Below are 20,102 nucleotides of genomic sequence, written 5' to 3'. Positions count from 1 at the left end.
CTCTAGAAAACTGGGATAATGAAGGTCAACTCATCCTTTTTGGGTGTTCAAGAAAAGTTTAAAACTGCATTAAAGCTTCACCTTTGTTCATTTCTGGTCCATTAAAGTCACTGAAAGTTTTGCCACTAACTTCTGTGAGATCATGACTAGCTCTCTCCATACTTCTTTCCACAAGGAGGAGCTTTCGTTGAGCTGATCAGCCATTAGCAACTCCTGTTGGTCAGCCCGGCTAACCATGTGAAGGCACTATTTCACTTAGGACTGTGAAATAGTAGCCAAATAGCCTATTTCCTCCTATAATATCAATGCCATTTTCTTGTGCAACAACAGTGCAAAGCTGAAGTGCCTACTGCAGCATCGGGAGCTCCCAAAAGGATTGCCTGAATGAGTAAGTCACTTTCCATTGTAAAGAAGCAAGTCTAGAAGACTGATGATGCAAGGAATTTGTATTTAAATGTAATTCATTAGAAGAGAAATGGAGTACAATGGGCTTATTTGTAGTTAAGCTTTACAAACAGAGGCAAGATAATATAGATTTAGTGGCAAACAAGATACCTCTGTAACTATGAGTGCAAATAAGCATTAGTTTTCTTAGAAAGAAGTTGATCTATTGTCTGTATTTTGGCTGATGATAAAGTTTTAAAATACTAGACACAACTATTAGATAGTCTAAGAAAGGTTCTTAGCTCAGTGCCACATACATACGTATATATACAAAAACGCACAAACTCTTGCTGGTAACGTTTTAGACAAACACGATTGCAGGTACATGCAGCTGTGTGCACTGAGGTAGAGATAATGTGCGTGGAGATGATTCACTTCACTTAAACTCACATCACCTTCAGGTGCTGCTGCATCTCACCATGGATGGCAGAAGGAACCTAGATGGCTAGACTAGACTAGACATATAATATATCAGTGGCTAAAGGCAGGGGAGATGAATCCTATCCTGTGTGACCTACAAGTCTCAGAAAATAGATACAACAAGCAAGAAAAAGGAAACGGCATCAATTGGTCATTTCAAACAGTATTTTCTTTCATAGCAAAAGAAGGTCATAATCTGCTGTTCTGTAAGGATGTCATACTAAGCACTGATGAAAATACGTAAGTAATGTTTACTAAATCTCATATTCCCCAGATTTTTGCTTGCTATTCTTTTGAAGGAAATCACAGAAAAGGTTAAACTGTGAATAGTAATGACTTAAGAATTCCCTAAACACTATCCCTTTGCATACATATTCATTACATACAAAATCTAATTGTATAAATATACCCTTTTCTTTTGGAGGGTATCAGCTGATTAAATACCTTTTTGTAGAAAATGCTGCAACCATTTTGTAAAAAATGCTGCAAGGGAAATATTTTCCTTTTGACGTTTTATGATCCCAGCATCCTAATTAGACTAAAAATAGTGCATTTATCAGCTAGTTTAAACTCTGCCATGATAGTAAGTCTGTACCCAAAAGCATGTGGCATGAAAAATTATTTGATTTAGATGTGCTTATTTTTTTATAGTATCATCTGTTGATGTATACATTCTGACTGATATATTCTTGTTAATTTACATTTAAAATTGGGTGGGAAAAAGAAAAGAACTCCCCTGCATTGTTAGCATCATTTCTATAAGGAAGTGAAAACCTATTGATAGCACTCAAGCCATTATCTGAGAAGGTGTGATGGTGTGCTCCTCCCCCACCCCAATATGCTCTTCTCCCCCCCCACCCCTCCGCCCCAACCTGACCTATCCATAAACAGCACATAGTCAGGGACTAGTTGAGCATGAACCAACTAAAATCCATTTAGTATGCAAATACGACTGCGAGTCAGTCATCTTCCCCCATAAACAGGGGCCAGCCCAGAGCCCATTGAGCTCTCCTGCATGTCAGCGGGCTGCACTGCAAAACCTCCTCTTGAGCAGGGACGTCTCTCAAGGTTACTCCTTGAGGTTGAGAGATTCCTTACGTGAGACAGATCCTTGGTAAGTGACTAATAGCATGCTGAAACTTTGCAACACTTCACAAAACTTTGCAAGTTACGTCTCTGATTGTGCACATAATCCTTCAGACATAAAGGATTGACCAAGCTGACCAAGTCTGGGAGTAAGATTGGATCCAGCTGCACCCAGACTCCTCTCTGAAGGAGTTTGGAAGGCAAGGGGGTCCATCCTGAACCTCATGACTCAACAGGAGGGTCTCCTTTGCACACTTTCATCTGACCCTGTCCTCCATGCAGTAAATAACTGAGTGAACTTTGCCATCAACTCTTGTTAAATCGCTGTCTTATTTATGATTGAATTTTGTTAAATCACTATCTTACTGCATGCTGTTTTTCTCTTATGAGTGGAGTGCATCACTCCTCACTCATCTGCAACAGAAGGTCTGGTAAGTGTAAAAGCATGAAATGACTTATAATTAATAAAACTTACTGTAAATAACTTATATAAACAATTCTTTTATCAAAATTAATATTACTGTTCTTCCCCTCAACCATTCCAAGTTCTTGCAGAAAACTATTCAAATGCTAAGTATTATTTCCATCGGAGGAGAAACCTGTTCAAGCAGTGATGTCTGAATCTGGTCCAAGATAGCAGGAGCAAATGTTGTTACCACCTGAAGACTGTTTGAGAATTTACCAGGTGTAAATAAGGTGGAGAAAACAGTTCTTAAGGAAAAAAGGTTTCCCGCAGCTTGTATTTCAAATTGTTAGTGGTGTGAACCAGAAAGCAAACGACTTAGGGAAAGTAGGTGCAGAACTTCTGCCCACCAAGCATGAAGTGTTGAGGTACATCAGTAAAACATTTTTCCAGCCATCTTCAGGCAGAGGACTTGAATCTTGGATTGTCTCACATTTACCTTTCCCTGTGAATAATGCCATTGCTCCAAAACAGACAGAATGTTCCTTTCCTTGGCATTAAGAGATTTCTTTGAATGGACATGTAGACTACAGATAGAAACTGTTCTAACCAACCTTCTACCATTTGCTTCTAAGGAGACGTAACCAAGATCATAGCAGTAAGAGAGAGATTTCAACCTGTTTCACTGTGCAGAAAGGGAAGAAGAGCAAGGCTCTCCTTAGTCTCCTGCCAAGGCTGCCAGCGCACGAGTGCTGGCTGGTGGGGGCACGGGGCCAATGGGGCATTGCCGCACATTCCCCACAGCGGCTGGGGAGCTGCTGCAGGGGGACGCCTGCGGCCTTGCCTCCTCTTCAGCATGTCCATCTAGCACACCTCACCCAGGAAAGGCAAAATAATGGGCTACTGGCATTAATTGCTGGTAGATGACTTCCTTCTGGAGCTGGGGGGTGGGGGACAGGCAAGAAATGTTAAATATCCACCCTGATCTTTTCTAACAGCAAAGCTGTCTATGACCCTGTATTGACAGCAGATGGCAAAATGATTATGCAGGGCTTATCTGTAAAGAAAAGATAGAAACTAACACATGGTATCACAGCAGTTCAGGACCTGTCTCTGAACTGGCAGGTGCTTCATCTTCTGGTTATAGTCTTAAAAACAGCCCAAGTATCTGGGGTGGAAAGAATAATGTATATTATTGCCTTGAGCTAAAGGAGATCAGATCAAAATTCAGGGACAATTTTGAGGAAGCAAAATACAAAAGGAGACAAGTCATGAATCTGTGTAGTAAAAACTGCAAAATGTACAGCTCAACTATAGCATAAAAGAAAAAGATTGTAAACCACTCTTGACAAATGCATTATTTTCCAGTATCACTAAAATGAAAAAAATGGTATGCAGTAAATATTAGCTGTATCTTTTATTTCTTATGGCACTTGCCTTGTTACTTAAGGGACTGACATAATTTTTACATTTCTGTATTTCAGATACCTTTCAGAGCTTATTATGTCATCATTTCCCTTCAAAAAAAGTTCCATGTTACAAGTGAAATATTTAATTAGAGAAAGCTGGTTTTCCCTAAGTTATCCTTAATCTAGCTGTAGGTCTTGCATAGATCTATGCTGACAGTTATACCAACTTAAATCCAATATATAAATTGGTACATTTCTTTAGTCAAATACTCACAAGACAAATACTACCCAAGGCTATGGAAACGCATGCTTTGTTTCATTTTAAGGACATCTTGTATGCCAGAGGAATAAGCCCCATGTGGCAACATAAGAATAGCTGTTAGGATCAATAGGATCAGAATATTGCTGAAAGTCATCAGAAATAGCCAAATAGAACAGACTGATTTTATTTTGTGTTATTTATGTACAGTATTATTTGTGAGCCAAAGAGTAATTTTGTTACATCTTTGATAAGGCACTCCAGAATAGCTACTCAGATACCATGAACACAGTGTTGTTTTCCTAAATTAAAAATGAATGTCTGTCTTTCTCAGTCTAGGTAAAAGGAAGTTGGGTGGTTAAATTCTGTGCCATTAATAGAATAATACACTGCTTATGCTAGTAAAAAATAGTTGATCCAAGATAAAATTATTTTGATCTAAGCACCATTTAATGCGAAGTCAGTAATTTTTTTGTTTGATTATGATACTTAATTCAGTGTCTGATCTTCAAATATTTCCAATAAAATATTATTTCACAATGTGTGCAGGATCTTTTCTGAAGAGATCTATTCCACTGAGTTGTTACTGACATGCAACACTGGAGGGCACCAGAAGAACGGAGATGGTAGCTCTCTGGCTCTACTTTGCCTTCGGGGCTGCCTGGGAAACATAGTTGGGCCATCCTGCAGCTAATTAATTAACGTCCAGTTGCCCTGGAGCACTAAGAGGCAGGCAGGCTGTCCCCCCTGTCTGGGACCCATATTCCATCTTCCATGATACTGGCAGGAGGAGCAGTCATAGCAGGGACACCACGCGGCCGCAGTGACCTCAGGGAGAGCCATGTGCTAGCAGAAACCTGAGGACAGGAAGGGGTGAATCCTAAAGTAACATGATAAAGCACCTCTTTCAGCAGTAATGATGGTGGCTGAGGAGCAAGAGAGGAAAAAAGTCAAAATAGTTAGTAGTTAAAATAGGTATTTCAACAGTGGCCCGTCTACTTTCCCTCACCTCATAAGCATGAACTGCCTGTGAGGCTTTTTGGGAAGAACACTACAACTCAGGAGGATCCCAATAGATTGGAGAAATGATCTAAAAAACAGGAGGTATAATTCAATACGGATAGGCTGGAAAATTAATATTCATTAAAATCAAAGTTCATAGCAATGCACCAGGTTTGGTAACAGTTCCGTTAGGAAAAGGCTTTTCAGCTCCAGGATGAATTTCTGGTCACAACAAAAGAACATCATCCCCACAGAAGTCAATAAAAAGACACTCAGCCCTGACTGGAGAGGACATACGTCTTTCATCTTTTTAGCTCAGACCAGGAACTTTATCTGGACATTTCAGATATGTGATATGACCCCAAACTATTTGAAAGTTTCTTTTTCTCAATATCCTCTGTCAGGTCTGTCCCAGTTCGTACGAATAATTTAATATTTACCACCCTTGGAGAGGCAGTGTGAGCAGACTTGTTTCCTGCCTCCCAAAGCAGAGTCCAAAGCACCAGTGTCTTGGTTGTTCCAGGACAACACCTGCATGATTTTTTTTCTCATTCAGCACAGTGCAACATGGATACGTTTTTGAAATTACAAAAGTTCAGCAGATGGGAAAAATAGTTCTTTCCCATGTTGCTGGGAGAATGGTGCAGCCAACAGATTTCTGGCCCAGCTGCTGTTCTGAAGCTGTTATGCTGGTCACTGCATACACTGGGAGAGTTCAGCCAGTGAATTATGGCTTGCTGTAATAAGCATGTTCTGCTTTCCATTAGCTCACACTCACTGGAACAATAGCGAATGCACTGAAGCAGCCCGTGCAGCAGTCAGTGACATTTCAGGGTCTCTTTGCTTCATTGCTGGAGTCAAACAAGTTCTGACGAAAGGACACGTTGGTCACAGTGTCAGAACTAACAGATCAGCTTTTCTGAAGGAGAGGCAGAAGCTTGAAGCCAGAGGAATAGCAAAGCACTCCAATTCCAAAAGAAGCCTAGCAAAAGTTGAAAGTAACTCAAAGCAGAGATCATAAGCCATGTATTAAAACTCAATGCAGAGCACTCTTGTGGTGCTGTGTGAGTAATAAATAACACCTCAAGCTGTTGGTCACAGCTTAAATACTTCTTTACCAAACCACCCTTTGAAACAAAAGATATGCGTATCTCCTAAACTGAAATTCTTGCTGGGAGTCATAGAAAAGGGACTGTTTCACCCAGCAGAAGCAGAGTAGGAAGATATCCAAGTTTGGGTCATGCCATCAAAAGTTGGATCCGTTCATATGAGAAATGAGTGCTCAAAGAATTCCCATGTGATCATATCTCTTTGGAAGGACAGACCACTTATAAAAGGCCAGATTAGTCATGCAAGTCACAAAATTCAGTAGTTGCTGGCACTATCTGTTAGGTAACCTAAACGTTTTCATATCTCCCACTGTTCTTTCGAAACAAGCATGCTGAATGCAATCAGCATTGCCTTTTTTCACACTGAGAGCAACTGAAGGTCAGGACACTTATATTTAGGTATCTATATATGCACTAGATATTTAACCTCCAGTTATAGTCAATGCAGTCCAAGGAGCCTATAACTGATTTATTCAGTCACCCATGAGATTCTGCTGTAGGATGAGCTGTGCTGCTCTGTAGGCTTTACTGACTGTACTGGCTAGAGACACGATTCACACATGAATGTGTTTTGACGGCGGGGGTGTCCTGCCTGGCATCCAGCTGCTCCAAAAAGACATGGGTTTCCCCTTTGTTGTATGTGCCAACTACACGTCTTGAACTTCTGGCACCAACATTTAGGCAACTGAATTGAGCTACTAATCTCTTCTGGCCATAGTGAAAAACTAGACACCAAGCATATTTGTATACACCCACAGGCAGACACATTAATATAAGAGCCTCCATCTAGAGCCGAATTCCACTCTAGATATTGCATATCTCTCTCTGTACTTGAAGATTTTTTGGCTTCAAGTTTTGCTTTGAGGTTGTTGTGCCTATTGCTTGCTGAATACCACATGCTCTCTTTTATCCATTGCGAAGCAATCTGAAACACTTTTCAGCAACAGTTTAAATTATTAAGCTACAAGGTTTAATAAGACACAAAGTTTGATAAAGAAGTATAACAGTTTGAGGTGTTATTAAGCCACAAGGCTGGTGCAGAACAGACACACAAGCACACAGGTGGTTCAGTGTTTCAAGACCCCTTTTGAGCCTTCTTAACCCCAGCCCACAGCAGACGGCTGAACACTGGAGCCACTGGCATCATCCAAGTTTTCTAAGAAAGTCACTGGAAGGCAGCTGGATGCCCTCCTTCACTCTTCAAAGATGAAAAAATTTAGATAGCTATGAGTGAGGTAGGAATGAAAATATGTGAGAGCATCAGATGAAAATATAAAGCAAGGGCAAAAGAGCAATCCATACTCATAACTAAGGATACAACTGACAGCAGTCAAACTGGAGACCGCAGAGAAATGAGTTGTGTGCTCACTTCATGGCCAGACAGCCAGTGCTCTGATGACAGGTGGAAGGCAGCAGGGTTATGGCACATCCTGTCCAACGCTGCTTTCTGCTGCCCCACCAGGACAGACTAAGATACCACCCAAAAAGAGCAACCATGGCCAACAGGCAGTAACCTTTCCTGAGATTCATAGAGAGTGAAGTAAACAAGATTATGAGGCAAAAAGATCACACCATAACAGCAACTATATCACTCCTACAGGGTATAAGAGGCCTGTTCAAGCAACAGGTCAGCACTGCCAGTCAGGATTAAGCCAAGAGAAGTGGTGCGGACCCAAGAGCAGCACTGCTTGTCCTCCATATCACACACAAGGGCTCCTGGCCAGACACCTTGAATACACACGTCGGTGCTTGTGAGTATGTGGGTGTGAGAGTGTGATGGGTTGAATCAGCTCACTTAGGGCTCTCTAAAATAAAATTCCCATCCCTTGCCCCTTCCATACGGTTTTGCACTGCATTTTGCTATATTAGTTTCCTACAGCTGTACTCCATCAGGGGAAATCCTACCTGAATAGGTTCAGACCTCTCAGAGCTTCCTCTTTTTCTAATATAAAGTGCCCTGCTCCTTGTGAAACTAAGCACGGAAACTACTCACAGACTTTTTGCAGGAATACAGTAGCACGACCTGCTCAATCTAACTAAAATTCATATGGGTCTAGAAAAGAGGAAAATGTGGTTTCTACTATGCTATTTCAGTTCGCTGCCGGCTGTCATTGTTTTCCTGTTACCAAGACAATTCACTGCCGGTTGTTAGGATCCCCTGTCACCCCCAGCACAACGCTTTCAAATCACATCAGCGCGAAGAAGAGCTGGGGTTACTAGGTGGTGTTTAACTTTATTAAAACAAAGACTGCATGGGAAGGAAGATCACGCGGAGGCTAAACTTCCTTCCCCTGTTCTAATTAGGCTTCTATCACTTGAAAATTTAGCCCTTTTCTTTGACAGACTTCTGCATTTACTGGTTATCACTTTATTTTTGAACATGACAAGAGGATCCAGTGGTCACTGTTTATCATGCAACATAAGACTCAACCAAATTCTGAATAGCACTGGTTTGGGAGTGATTGTTCCGGTTCATTTGTTTTGAAGCTTTTCTCCCAGCCTGTATTACTTATTTTGGTTTTCCTGCAATGAAATCTAAACAAAAACTGCCCACCATAGAGCTGCCATTCCAGTGAGTCACTGACCCACTCCACGGCTTGCAGCGAGTGACCACATCACTCGGTATCTCCGCTGTGCACTCTGAAAACAGCATTAATGAGTTATGCTTTACTGATAAAAAAAAAGTGAACATGGATGGCATTATTTCCAGGAGGTAAATCACAAAATAAATATTCATTAATGAGTGATCCTAAGAAGAGAACTTGCTGGTGGGAGCAATTACGTTTTGGCTAAGGCAGAGATCTCAAATAATGCCCGGCCTGATTAAATACTCAAAGTCACCATGACAAGGCACAAATTGTTGTTAAGGTTATTAAGGTGATGGTGACTCTCTTCATTCACTGACATCACAGGGATTAGCAAGGCTCCTGAGAACATTTATGGCCCTCCCCTGTTTATTGTTCCCTCCCACGAGATGTTGCTGCCGGTGGCTGCCCATCCTGCAGGCACTGCTCAGTCATGCTTCTCAGGCAGCGGCTCAGCAAAGCAACTGCATAACCATTGTCAGGGCTTCAGTAGGCTGAGGAATTTCTCAGAAATTTTGAGGAAAAGGAGCAAGCGTGCTCACAGTGACATTTGCAGAGAAGAGAGTTCCTGTGGGGAAAAACACAAAAATGCTTGTTTGAAAATTATGAAGTTGGAAAAGGAAATTCACATCATAAGCTGACCAGAGTAGCTCTAAAGGCTGAATGGGTTATTTTATGGCTTTTTTTAGCTGAGCAGTCACAGCATGCAGGGTTGCGGTCAGTTCATGGGAATAAGCAACTCATGTTGTCAGCAGTGAGCCCAGTGGATCCTTGTTTGTTACGAATTAGTGTCTTTCTTAATCACCCAGTGCAGTAGCTCTGGCAGCTCCTCTGACCCTAACACTCTGTATGACTTCCTGCTCACCTCAACAGTAGGCTTGTCTTCCTCTCACCTCCTCTAAGCGCTCATGGAGTGAAAAGCAGCGTGTGCTCCCTCCGGTCCCTACCAGGGGACATGCTGGCTGGCAGCCTGAGACCTACAGTGCGACTGGCCTGCGGCCAAACACAGCAGCTACTGCTGAGCACTTACTTTAGCTTTTGCCTCAGTGGAGATAGTATTTTAGATTTCCTTTCTTAACCAGATCCTGCCCTCAAAAGTCTTGTAGAAAATTCCACTATTCCACTATTTGTCATCTCCGCTGATCACCCCTACTAAGCAATAGAGAGAAACAGGCACTCTTGGTCTGTGATTCAGCCCATCCCAGAATAGATGTCTAAATTAGGTCACTTGAATCATGTTTAAAAGTGCCAGCTGGTCTCCACCAACTCTGAGGAGAACCAAGGTGACTATCTCAGATGAAGACATTGATACTGTACAGGTCTAAACTTAGGTGAAATGAATCCTACCATAATTCTTTTGAGATGTGTGTCACACTATTATGTGGTGTTAAAATTTGGCAGTTGGTTTAAAAGCTATTAGAGCAGGACAGATGAATAGACAGTGTGATTGCCTAAGCCTTCTTTCCATAGGATCTGAAAAATCAAAAAGTTTTGGGGACGTGTGAGAAAGTAAAAATATATTTGTGTCTATTTCAACAGAAAAAGATGCTAAATTCAATGAAGAAATTATTTATTGTGAATCACTCAGTCTGTTTTAGATTCTATGCCTGTTCATCAGATTTGAATAATTAAGGTCCCACATAATAAATTTCATAAAGCTGCACCCAATATTTCCTACTTAAAATTCACAAATGCTCATTAAATTAGAGAAGGTAATGAAAAAGATAGCAAATCTCAAATTAAGGACTTTTTTTCTTCGAAAAATTAAAATTCAGAAAACTGCATTTATCCCTTTAATAGGTTAAAAAAAACTGAGCGTCTATACAGCAGGTTTCCCACACCTCAGGCCATTCTATGCCTCTTTTCTGAGCCCTCTCCCTCTGCTCAAAACCCCTATATGAGGGCAGGCACTAGAGCAAGGCACCCCAACACTGGTTTTCCCAGCATTTAAAACCACCATGTGTTATTTAACTGCAAGCACCAGAAAGCTAACTTATTCTACAGAGATGAACTGCCATTCCCTCTGTTAGTTCACTTACCTTTTTGGTTTTTGCAAGGTTTTCCAGGAATTAACATATATTCTTCCAGTCATGAAGAAAGAAAGTGATGAAAGCGAGAGGATGGAAGAGAAGTCACATGAGACACATGAGTTTTAAGAAGAAGAGAATATTTAGTTGTTACATGTCAGAAAATGGAAAAAAATGGCCATTAACTTGTAAAGGACCTTGAAACTCTCTCCTGCATGTCCCTTTTTGAGCTCAGCCTGAGTTTCCACATGCCTGTCTCTGCGAGCCTGGAGTTTTTCAACGCAAAAAATCTGCCTTATTCAACTTCATCATGAAAAGGAGAGCTGAAACACATGGTTGTACGATAAATTCTCACCACTTACCTCATGTATGAAACCCTAGGACAGCTGGGCTGTGGGCACCTTCCAGCTTCTCCTACACATCGCTTTTCACACTCAGCCTGGGTTGCCACATGCCCATTTCTGCAATCGCGGGGACAGCCCAGGAAATCCCCACCGCGGCTATTCCTCAGGGGTGGTGCGCTTGCTGCTCCAGCGCTCACCTCCACCTTGGCAGGCCGTGGTGCCAGGCTTGGTGCTCGTATGGGCACCATGCGTCCTTGGCGCAAGGGGGAGTGAGAATTGGAAGGATTTCACCAAGGGTCAGAAGGTTTTGGTGGAAATGGACATCGTTGTCCCCAGGGTAACAGGCTTCCACAAGCTTGGCCGTCTCATGTAACCTCCCCCTTGCGCTAAAGCTTTGCATACACTTTCAGGAAGCAGAAGGCAGCACAGCCAGCAAAAGATGCAGCCCTGCGTGTTTCTTCCTGACCTCTGCAGCCACTACAGGCAGTTGGCTCCTGCCCCTCAGCGCTGCCTTGGGAGAGCCCACGCGCCTGTGTGGCCACATTTGAAAGCAGACCAAGAACCGGAGCCAGGCTTTTACTTGCAGTTTTGTTCTTGCTGGCTCAGATTTCACCCATCAGCTCCTCTGTCATTTATCGCAGGCTTGTGCAAACACAGGGGACAGGGTGGGAATGAGCAGGTTAGGGAGGGAGTGCTACATCTTTTGGCAGCGATTTTGGTTAATGTCAGCATAACAATATAATGTGTAACCTCAGCTGACTTCTCACCCTCCCCTAAGCCACCCCTTTCAGCTTTCTGCTTCCTGAAAGTGGAGGCCGCTTGACTGCTTCTGTGACTGGGCTGTGCAAGTCATATGGTTTGCAAATAGTAACAGCTGTTTTGCAATGGAACGCAATCTAAAAGTCCTAGGAGAGGAGACTCTGGAAGTATTTATTTTGCAAAAGTCACCAGGTTTCTGAAAAGCTAAATGAAGCCATCAGCCATCACTTGGGATTCCTCCTGGGCAGTGCCCAGAGCACAGCAGCGTCCTTCCCATGGGACTGAAGGGCAGAGCGCGAGCCGAAGCAGCTAGCCTTGCAGGCTGACCCTTCTGGATCCAAGCACAAACCTGCAAAACCTTCTCACAAAGCTGGGGATCTCCCGCTTTCCACCCCCCCAGCTCTGCAGCAGGAAAGCCTGAGGTGTCAGCCCACAGTCAGCCAGCACAGCGAGGCTGTGTCCTGCCCGTGTCCCCATCCCAGCAGTTCCCCAGGTGAGCTGGCACTTTCCCAGGAGACCCCTCTGGTTTGAAACATTGGTCAGAACTGATATGCGTCTATGAAATGTTGTCTTCAACGAATCTGCAGTTTCCTGTGAAAGATCAAGCATTTGGCAAATTTCCCCTGATTGTGTCTGCAGGCACCTGCTCCCCCGAAGTCCCCGGCCCGGCGGCCAGGATTTCTGTTTATGGAGGGATGAGGAAGGGGTTCAGCAATGCGGTGATTAGCCTGCGGCAGAGGCCCACTCTGCCAAAGGAGCATCTTCTAAATCCCAAGGAACAGACCCACAGAAATCCAATTTCAGTTGCTGGGTCCACTGAGAGTTGCAGAAAGCCGCCATTTTGTGGCAGTTAAAATTGGAGTATTAAGATAAAGATTTAAGATAGGTTTAAATAGCTAGAAAAATGACAACGGTCCTTATATTGTGTTAGAAAGACATGCAATTTAATAAAATGAAGGCCTTCTCCAGTGTCTTCAGAACTGTTACCTATTACCCTAGTGAGCAAGTGTCAGCTTTCTTGGGTTGATAGCACAGGGGAGTTGTGCAATGCCAGACTATCCCAGAGCCACGTGGCTCTCAGGGTTTTATGCTCAGTATAATGTGCAAATATGAAATAGCTGGTTTGCTAGCAAGTTTGCTCATGTGAAACAAAGCCAAGAGAGCATGACTGGACAGAAATTACAGGGACCTTTCACATTATAGACTTGCACATGGTATGTGACCCTCATCATAACCTGAGAAGAGGGATGTTCTCCTGTGCATTTTTGCAGAGAATTTAAGATTAACACAAAAGTTGTCTAAGGGTATCCTTTGGCCAATTTAGAACCATATTACAAACAAACTCAAGTTTTCAAGTTTGAATGAAATTTACCCTAAACTCAAGAGGAGAGGAGAGGAGAGGAGACCGGAGAGGGGGAGGAATCTATTACATGGATAACAGTATTTTCAGCTTTTTACTCTTCCAGCCATTATTTTAACTATGTTTCAAATTGGTAGTGACTGAGCAACTTGACAACTTCTCATTTCCTCCTCTGCGAAATGAATTAGCAGTTTCAGGCAGTAGGAGACCACAACACATCCAAAAGGCACCTCCGTGCTCGTTGACATGGGTATGAGGAACCCGAGGAGCCGCTCTGCCTCCGAGGCGGCTCTCGGGCCAGGAGGGCCCTGCGCTGGTGAGGTCCTAGGAAACTCCCTGGCGCTGCCACGCTGTGAACTCCCTACCATAATTTGAAGGCTGCCTCCTCTGGGTTTCTCCCCACAAGCATAGAAAGGCACTTTAAAAAGAAAGTCACTGATTTTCCTGTTAGTTTAACTACTGAAACTACCCTTCTCCTGAAACTATTGTGCAAACTGCACTCCCTTTAAGTATTAAACGTCTGTTTGCATTTGGATTTTCCACTTGAAGCTTTTAGAAATAATTTACAGTGCACAGGATTAAAATAAATCAACTCATTAGTCAGAAGAGAAAACCTCCGTTGTCACAGTTATCCATTTCCTGGTTTCACACTGCTACCTACCACTATTGGTAGGAAACTGGCAAAGTCTGTGACAAATTTGATCTTTCAATTCAAACAAGGAATTAAAGTCATTTAGGGAGAACAGGTGCCATCTGGAAAATAAGCAGACAACTTAAAACTAGTTAAAGCTAAAGGTAGTCATCTATTCACATTCCAGAAGGCTGCCCTTTGGACTCCCCTTAAAATAATACATTACCATTAGGACAAAATGTCGACAAGCTGTCCCAGTTCTTCACTTGATATTGAATCATAAACCATGGATGCTGAATGAGTGACCTGGGTTATTAGCATAGTGAAGCAACACGACACAGCTCAATCATGGGAGAGCAGCCTGAGTTGCAGCAAATAGATGAGTTTCCTCCAGAATAAAGTCCATATCCTTCTGGCTGCTTTTATTGATATGTCAACAGAAAAACAAAATGAGCTCAGAAAGGATCTACTCATTTATTTTCTTAATGAAGAAGATTAGATCCTTTTAGATTATTCAAAACTGATCATATTAGCTCTCTGACTACCAACTAATTAAAGGTCTGATTTTCATAGTACTGCTGCTGACTTATACAGTGATGTAGTTTATTGTGATAAACATGCTTTACTGGTTCTGTATAACTGTAGTACAGCACACATGGCAGAGGTAAGTGCTGTGAATCTAAAATGTCTAACTTGCTGCTGACTGTGGCAATATGCATAGGATAGACATAGTATGTCTGCATTTTCACCTTCCATTTTTAAACCCAGGAAATGACACACATACCCTCACCACAAATATGGGCCTGCATTACACGAAAATTAACATTGCAAAGTCAGTCCTTCTAACGCCATGAAATGCCAAAATTAAGTTTGCTCTAGAAGCTTAATGTGGCACCCTGTTGTGTATATATTATGATAAACCTTTTAGTGATACAGTTGCATTCTCTTCTTTTCTAGAGATCCCTACTTCATTCAGTATACAGCAGCAGGGAATTCTTAATGAGAATCTTGCCAGGATTTCTATTAGTGCTGTCATTCAGACCACAGCACCCTGCTCTGTTTACTGAACTTTTTTCCAATATAGCTCTTATTATATTAAAAGAGTAATATTTTATGTTATTATTTTGAAAGTTCCGGTAAGATTCAGGTGCAGTTGTGATTGCTAGCACCCAATATTTCAAAATAGGAAACTAAAAAAATGAAGAATACGCAACCTGTGAGAAGTTTGTTTTCTTGCGAAGTTTAAGAGAAGTCCTGCCCCCATAGGTTTTGTGGCAGGGACAGGGATAGAGACAAAATCTCTACAGCAGCATCCAGCTGCATCGGCTGGGACACTCTTCCTTCTCTTAAGTTCTTGACACAACCCTAAAACTCCCACGTTCTGCAGCAAATACTGCAGAGCCCTTGCAGGGCACAGCCTGTTTCAGCTGCCAGCTTAGCCCCAGAAAAGGTACATTTTATCCCCTCACTGGGCATAGTTATCCCAGTGTCCTCAGGCTGCCTCATTTCTGACTGGCTGACTGACTGACTAGGGTATGTTTGCAGAGTACAGAAAAATACCTAAGGATATCACTGGGAAATGTGAGACTGAGAACATGAAATTCCCTCTGATCTTCCCTAGAATTCACCACCATATCCAGTTTCTACAGGAATGCACACAGGAGAATTCACTCTTCTCTTAAATCCTTAACAGCAGTTTTATTAGCTTATTACAACTAGAAGGATCCTGAAAGTGGATGGCTTGACCAAAAATCATACAAGAAGGCAGAGTACGCATTACAATGAATGATGACTCCACACATCAGACAACTGATCCAGTTATGAAATAATATCATATTTCATTTTTTTAGATTAAGAAAAAAAAAGATGACAGTTTAAAACTTATGAGATTAAAACTGCTCTGACTTCAGCCAATGGACATATTGCCTTTGACTTCAATAGAAATAGAAAATGCCTGAGGAAATCTGAAAAAACTTTGAACACTGGAGTGATTACTCATTGCTGACAATCCTTAGCTTCCCTTCTTTTCCTCTGATTGAATCATGTTAAATCTTTCATGGGAAGTACATTTCATTACCATTTATTTATTTGCTGGCTAGCCTCATACTTTCTCCACAGATTTTTGAGAGGAAGATGAAAAGCCAATCTGTTTCCAGAAACATATGATAGGAAAAAGAAAACCTTCAGACAAGCAAACTAACAAAAATGGAGGAAAAAATCCTTCCTGTGTCTTCTGGAGCAGGCAAAACAGATTGCTGACATCTCTGAGAGGGAGCTGAGAGATGAGATTACAAAATATCCAGCCTTTATTGACCATCTTCCCTTAGAGCAAGCCATTGCTGCTGCTATCACACTGGCTAATCTGTAATATTGTAGTCACAGCTTTATCCATGTATATTCACTCCATGAAAGGTAAATCCATAATGGTAAATAAAATTAACATGTGCAGGAGGATGCTGAAGGTGAGTTGTGTACGACTGGGACTTGGTTGTGTGTTATTTAGGGGGTAGCGGCACATTACAACAAAGCTGATTTACCAGCTTGCCACTACCATAAAGATCTCATTTTCTTTTCCTCCTCTTCCTTTCCCTACACCCAGTCCCAGCCATACAATCCCATCCCATCCTTTGCATTAGCCCCATTGCTCTTTAGCATGTCTGAGTCAACTCAATAACTCGTCAGAAAATGATTTACCTTTTTTCCGGGTTAATTTGGTTTTGATTCCAGTAAACAGAATTGGCTTGGTGCAGGGTCTGAAAAACACAAGCCAGTGCAAGTGAGGGGAGGAGGGCCAAGACAGGAGGAGAGGAGGGAAGAGGGCACAGAGCCTCTTCCTCTGTGGGGAAATGAGCTGCTAGGTGATCTCAGGCCCTAACATGTACCTTCAGCCATGGCAGCCCTGTTGCAGACAATCTCATTCTTTGTTACTTGCTCTGCAGACTTGTCCTGACAGCCATCTGCAGCCCAGCAGTATTCATACAGCCTGGCTCAGAGGATTGAGCAATAACATGATAAATGGGATATAAAGAACTCAGAAGATTCATTTGGAGATCAGATAGTAAATATATTTAGCAGCCTAAAATGTAGAGTAGTGTCTAGTAGGTTTTTTCCAAAGCATCTAGATATCCCTTGAGAGTTGTACATTTACTTTCAACTGTAGCACCCCGGTCTTCAAGAATCTGGTCCTCACCGCCACACAACCTCCTTTCTCATTCAGGGTCATGTCTTTCTTTCTACAGCAGTCTGAGAAACAAGTGTGGTGCAAACACCAAGCCCACTGCAGCCCATGGCCCTTGCTACTTGTTCTAACAGTAGTGCGAGCAGTGAATGGGAGCAGGGGTGAGACAGCACCCTGTAGAGCAGTTCCTCAAACAATACAGTTTCACACAGGGAATAGAGCTATTGCTTTCATATTCCATCCATTCTTTTCAGGACCTGAAGATCTCTCTAAGGAATACAAGCTGCGAAAGAAAAATACAGGTAGGATCTAAAATTTGAATACTCGAACTACTCAGTGGAAGAAAAACACTTCCTTTTTTGATCTAGTTGGTTTACTTGCTCAGAATGGAAAGGTCATATTGACATTTTAGCTTCATTAGTATTTGTTGACCAAGCTAAGTGCATGCCTTTTCTCTTGAAATGTCTGAAGCATGCTTAGGCTTATTAACAAATGTAATCTTCTGTAATAAACAAGATTGTCTCTAGGATTTTGAACAACTATTTCATGATTTAGTTAAAACCTTGTTGGAGTGCCACAAAATTATACAGCTCTTGCTTGTGCAAAGCAAAGTTAGAGCAGGCTTGTGGAATAGAAGTTACAGGAAATTTCATGAGTACAAAGGTTTCTAATGGGATAATTTATATGACTGCAAGCTGTAGTACTGTCAACAACTAAAAGGCAAGTTATAAGGTGTCATAATCCCTGTATCAAAGCCCAGGAAGAAATTAACTAGTATTAGATGAAATTACTTGGAGGACCGAGTCTTTTGTCTAGCTATTACATCTGGCGTTCCTTCTGCACCTCTGCTCCTATATGACTAGAATAGCCTACGTTGTGTCTCTCAACAGATGTGACTGCTTCTGCCCCATGTGATCCTTTCAGGCTTTTCTGACCCTTTGCATTTGGCATGAATTTATACTGTGCAGAAAAAACATCAGAAGCATGGTCTTGGCACTGGTCTCAACATGGGCCTTACAGTCTCCACAGGGAGTGAGAGAGCAGATTGATCCTATGATCCAAGTTTTGGAAGGAGCCAGTGAATAGCGGCTAATCCCAAGAGCAAAACAGACTGTAATTCTGGTGTCAGCACTACCGAGCATGGGAGCACTGCAAGGTTGGCAGGGAGACAGTTTCCTTTTTATACAACTGAGCAAAGTACAATTCTTGTGATAAAACATTACAGTACATTACATGTTATTTGGGGCAAGGGTAAAATTTCCCCTAGTCTTATCTTTGCATCTGATACATTCTTTGGCAGAAATGAGGATCTGGACAAAGATTAAAAAAGATATGGATGTGAACAACTGGATTACCACATAGACATTGTATTACTGTTCCTGGCAGTATTTGCAAGGGTTAGAATTTGACGCATATAATTATTTACAGGCATTGAAGAGAAACCAGGCAATTATTTTCTATAAACCTTAAATACTAGAACAATGGAGCCTTTAGGGATTTAGTAATGCAAAGCACAGTTTGGATACCAACTCTTACCTCACCTGCTAAGCTTTAACTGTTCCTTCATACTTAAAATAAAAAACCTCCGTGAATGCCACATGAAAGGCATATATATTACAAAGCCTGAGTTGAACCAGTGAATATAAACAACTGAAATATAAATGTTGCACAAAGTTAATATGCAAGGTTATTAGCACATACACAGTTACACAGAAGTGTAGAACTATTTTGAAATTTCTTTATTATTTTATTAGTTTTTCTTTATATTATTTATTTCTTTATTATTTTATGATCATAGCTTTAGCATCAGCTGTGGAATGGCCAAGGGAATACGGTTTGTCAGCCCTCCCAAAGGAGCCAGTCTGAGAAGGGGCTAGGACACAGCACGCACTTCATTTACCTGCTCCTCTGACCTTCTCCGCTGGGAGATCAGTAGGTCACCAGCCCTCTCTGAGTCCTGTGTCAAGGGTTTGCTAGGGAATATACTTTGGCTAACTCATTTGCTTCACTCTCATTAGTCCTGCCCTTCTCAACAGCCCTTTCAACATGGTGCTCTCTCCTGTACTTCCCAGTCACCCAAGCTCCCATCTGAAACTCTTTTCTGAGTTACAGTCCAGAATTTCACCAAGGACACAGTTTCACAAGCGCTTAAAGAAGGTAGGAATGCCACTGACCGGTTCCCACTCTGGTTCCCTGTGCAGGTGCACAATGATCGTGTCAGCACAAGCACAGGGCAAGGGCGAGAGCAGGATTACACATGGAGTCTGCTGAACTGCTGCCTCGTTCACATCTCCGGGTCCCTACAGAAATAGTTCTCCAGCTGAGGCAAAAGCGGCAGAGGAAGCGTGTCCGCAACGCGGAGCAGGGCAGCTCTCAGCCTCCGACAGACTTCGTCTTTGATGGAGAGGTCACAACACCACTGCCAGCATCCCTCAGTGAGTGTCAGCACTCTTTCTTACATAGTAACTTAGTGACAGACTTCATGGGAAACTTCGGCTCTTCCTTTAAGGTAAGCGTCTCAACCCCTGTAGGTGGGGACCTATAACTAGGGTAAAGCAATTATTCTTGGTACTTAATGTAAGCATCCTGGATCCCACCCAAAGCATCTTGACATCTCTGCCCCTCAGTTTCTCTGCCTGTATTTACCTATCTACCTGAGTTATTTATGGTTACTCCCACCTGCCAGCTCCTCAGAGGTGCTATAAATAACAATAAAATAATAAAAAGTGCTGTAATCCTAGGTACTAGACCAACTTTTAAAATTGTGTCGACTATTCTATTTGAAATTTAGAGAAATTTCAGAAAAGCTATCTTTAGTATTTTCTGTTTTACTTATCTTTGAAATGCAGTCTCGAAACCGTTTCTGATTTCTCTCCAGAAGAGAGACCCTGACAGGTATTTGGCTGGTAATTGGAAATACCATGGAGGTATGAATGCTGACAACAGTTTATTACAATGAATGCATTATAACAAATATTCATTTTTCCTCTCAATGTTCTTCTCTTCCAAAGTTTCTTTTTAACATTTTGATTTTGCACTGATCTCTGTCTAAAACCTTTAGAAAATCACCAAGTATCTAAATTCAT

The 20,102-nt window shown here is 42.0% G+C and overlaps 1 long non-coding RNA gene across 1 annotated transcript; it reads right to left on the bottom strand.

Annotated features, from left to right (window-relative positions):
- Nucleotides 1-4,192: 4,192 nt before the first annotated feature.
- On the bottom strand, nt 4,193-11,744 carry LOC135327828 (uncharacterized). Its single transcript, XR_010388223.1, has 2 exons — nt 11,107-11,744; nt 4,193-9,285 (listed from the first exon to the last, which is right to left on the bottom strand). It is a non-coding gene; the product is annotated as an uncharacterized LOC135327828 (long non-coding RNA).
- Nucleotides 11,745-20,102: the final 8,358 nt, after the last annotated feature.

Source organism: Dromaius novaehollandiae, chromosome 3, assembly GCF_036370855.1.
Source record: "Dromaius novaehollandiae isolate bDroNov1 chromosome 3, bDroNov1.hap1, whole genome shotgun sequence".
Taxonomy (NCBI): Eukaryota; Metazoa; Chordata; class Aves; order Casuariiformes; family Dromaiidae; genus Dromaius; species Dromaius novaehollandiae.
The sequence above is the reverse complement of the archived record's forward strand: the minus strand, read 5'-3'. Positions and strand labels throughout refer to the sequence as shown.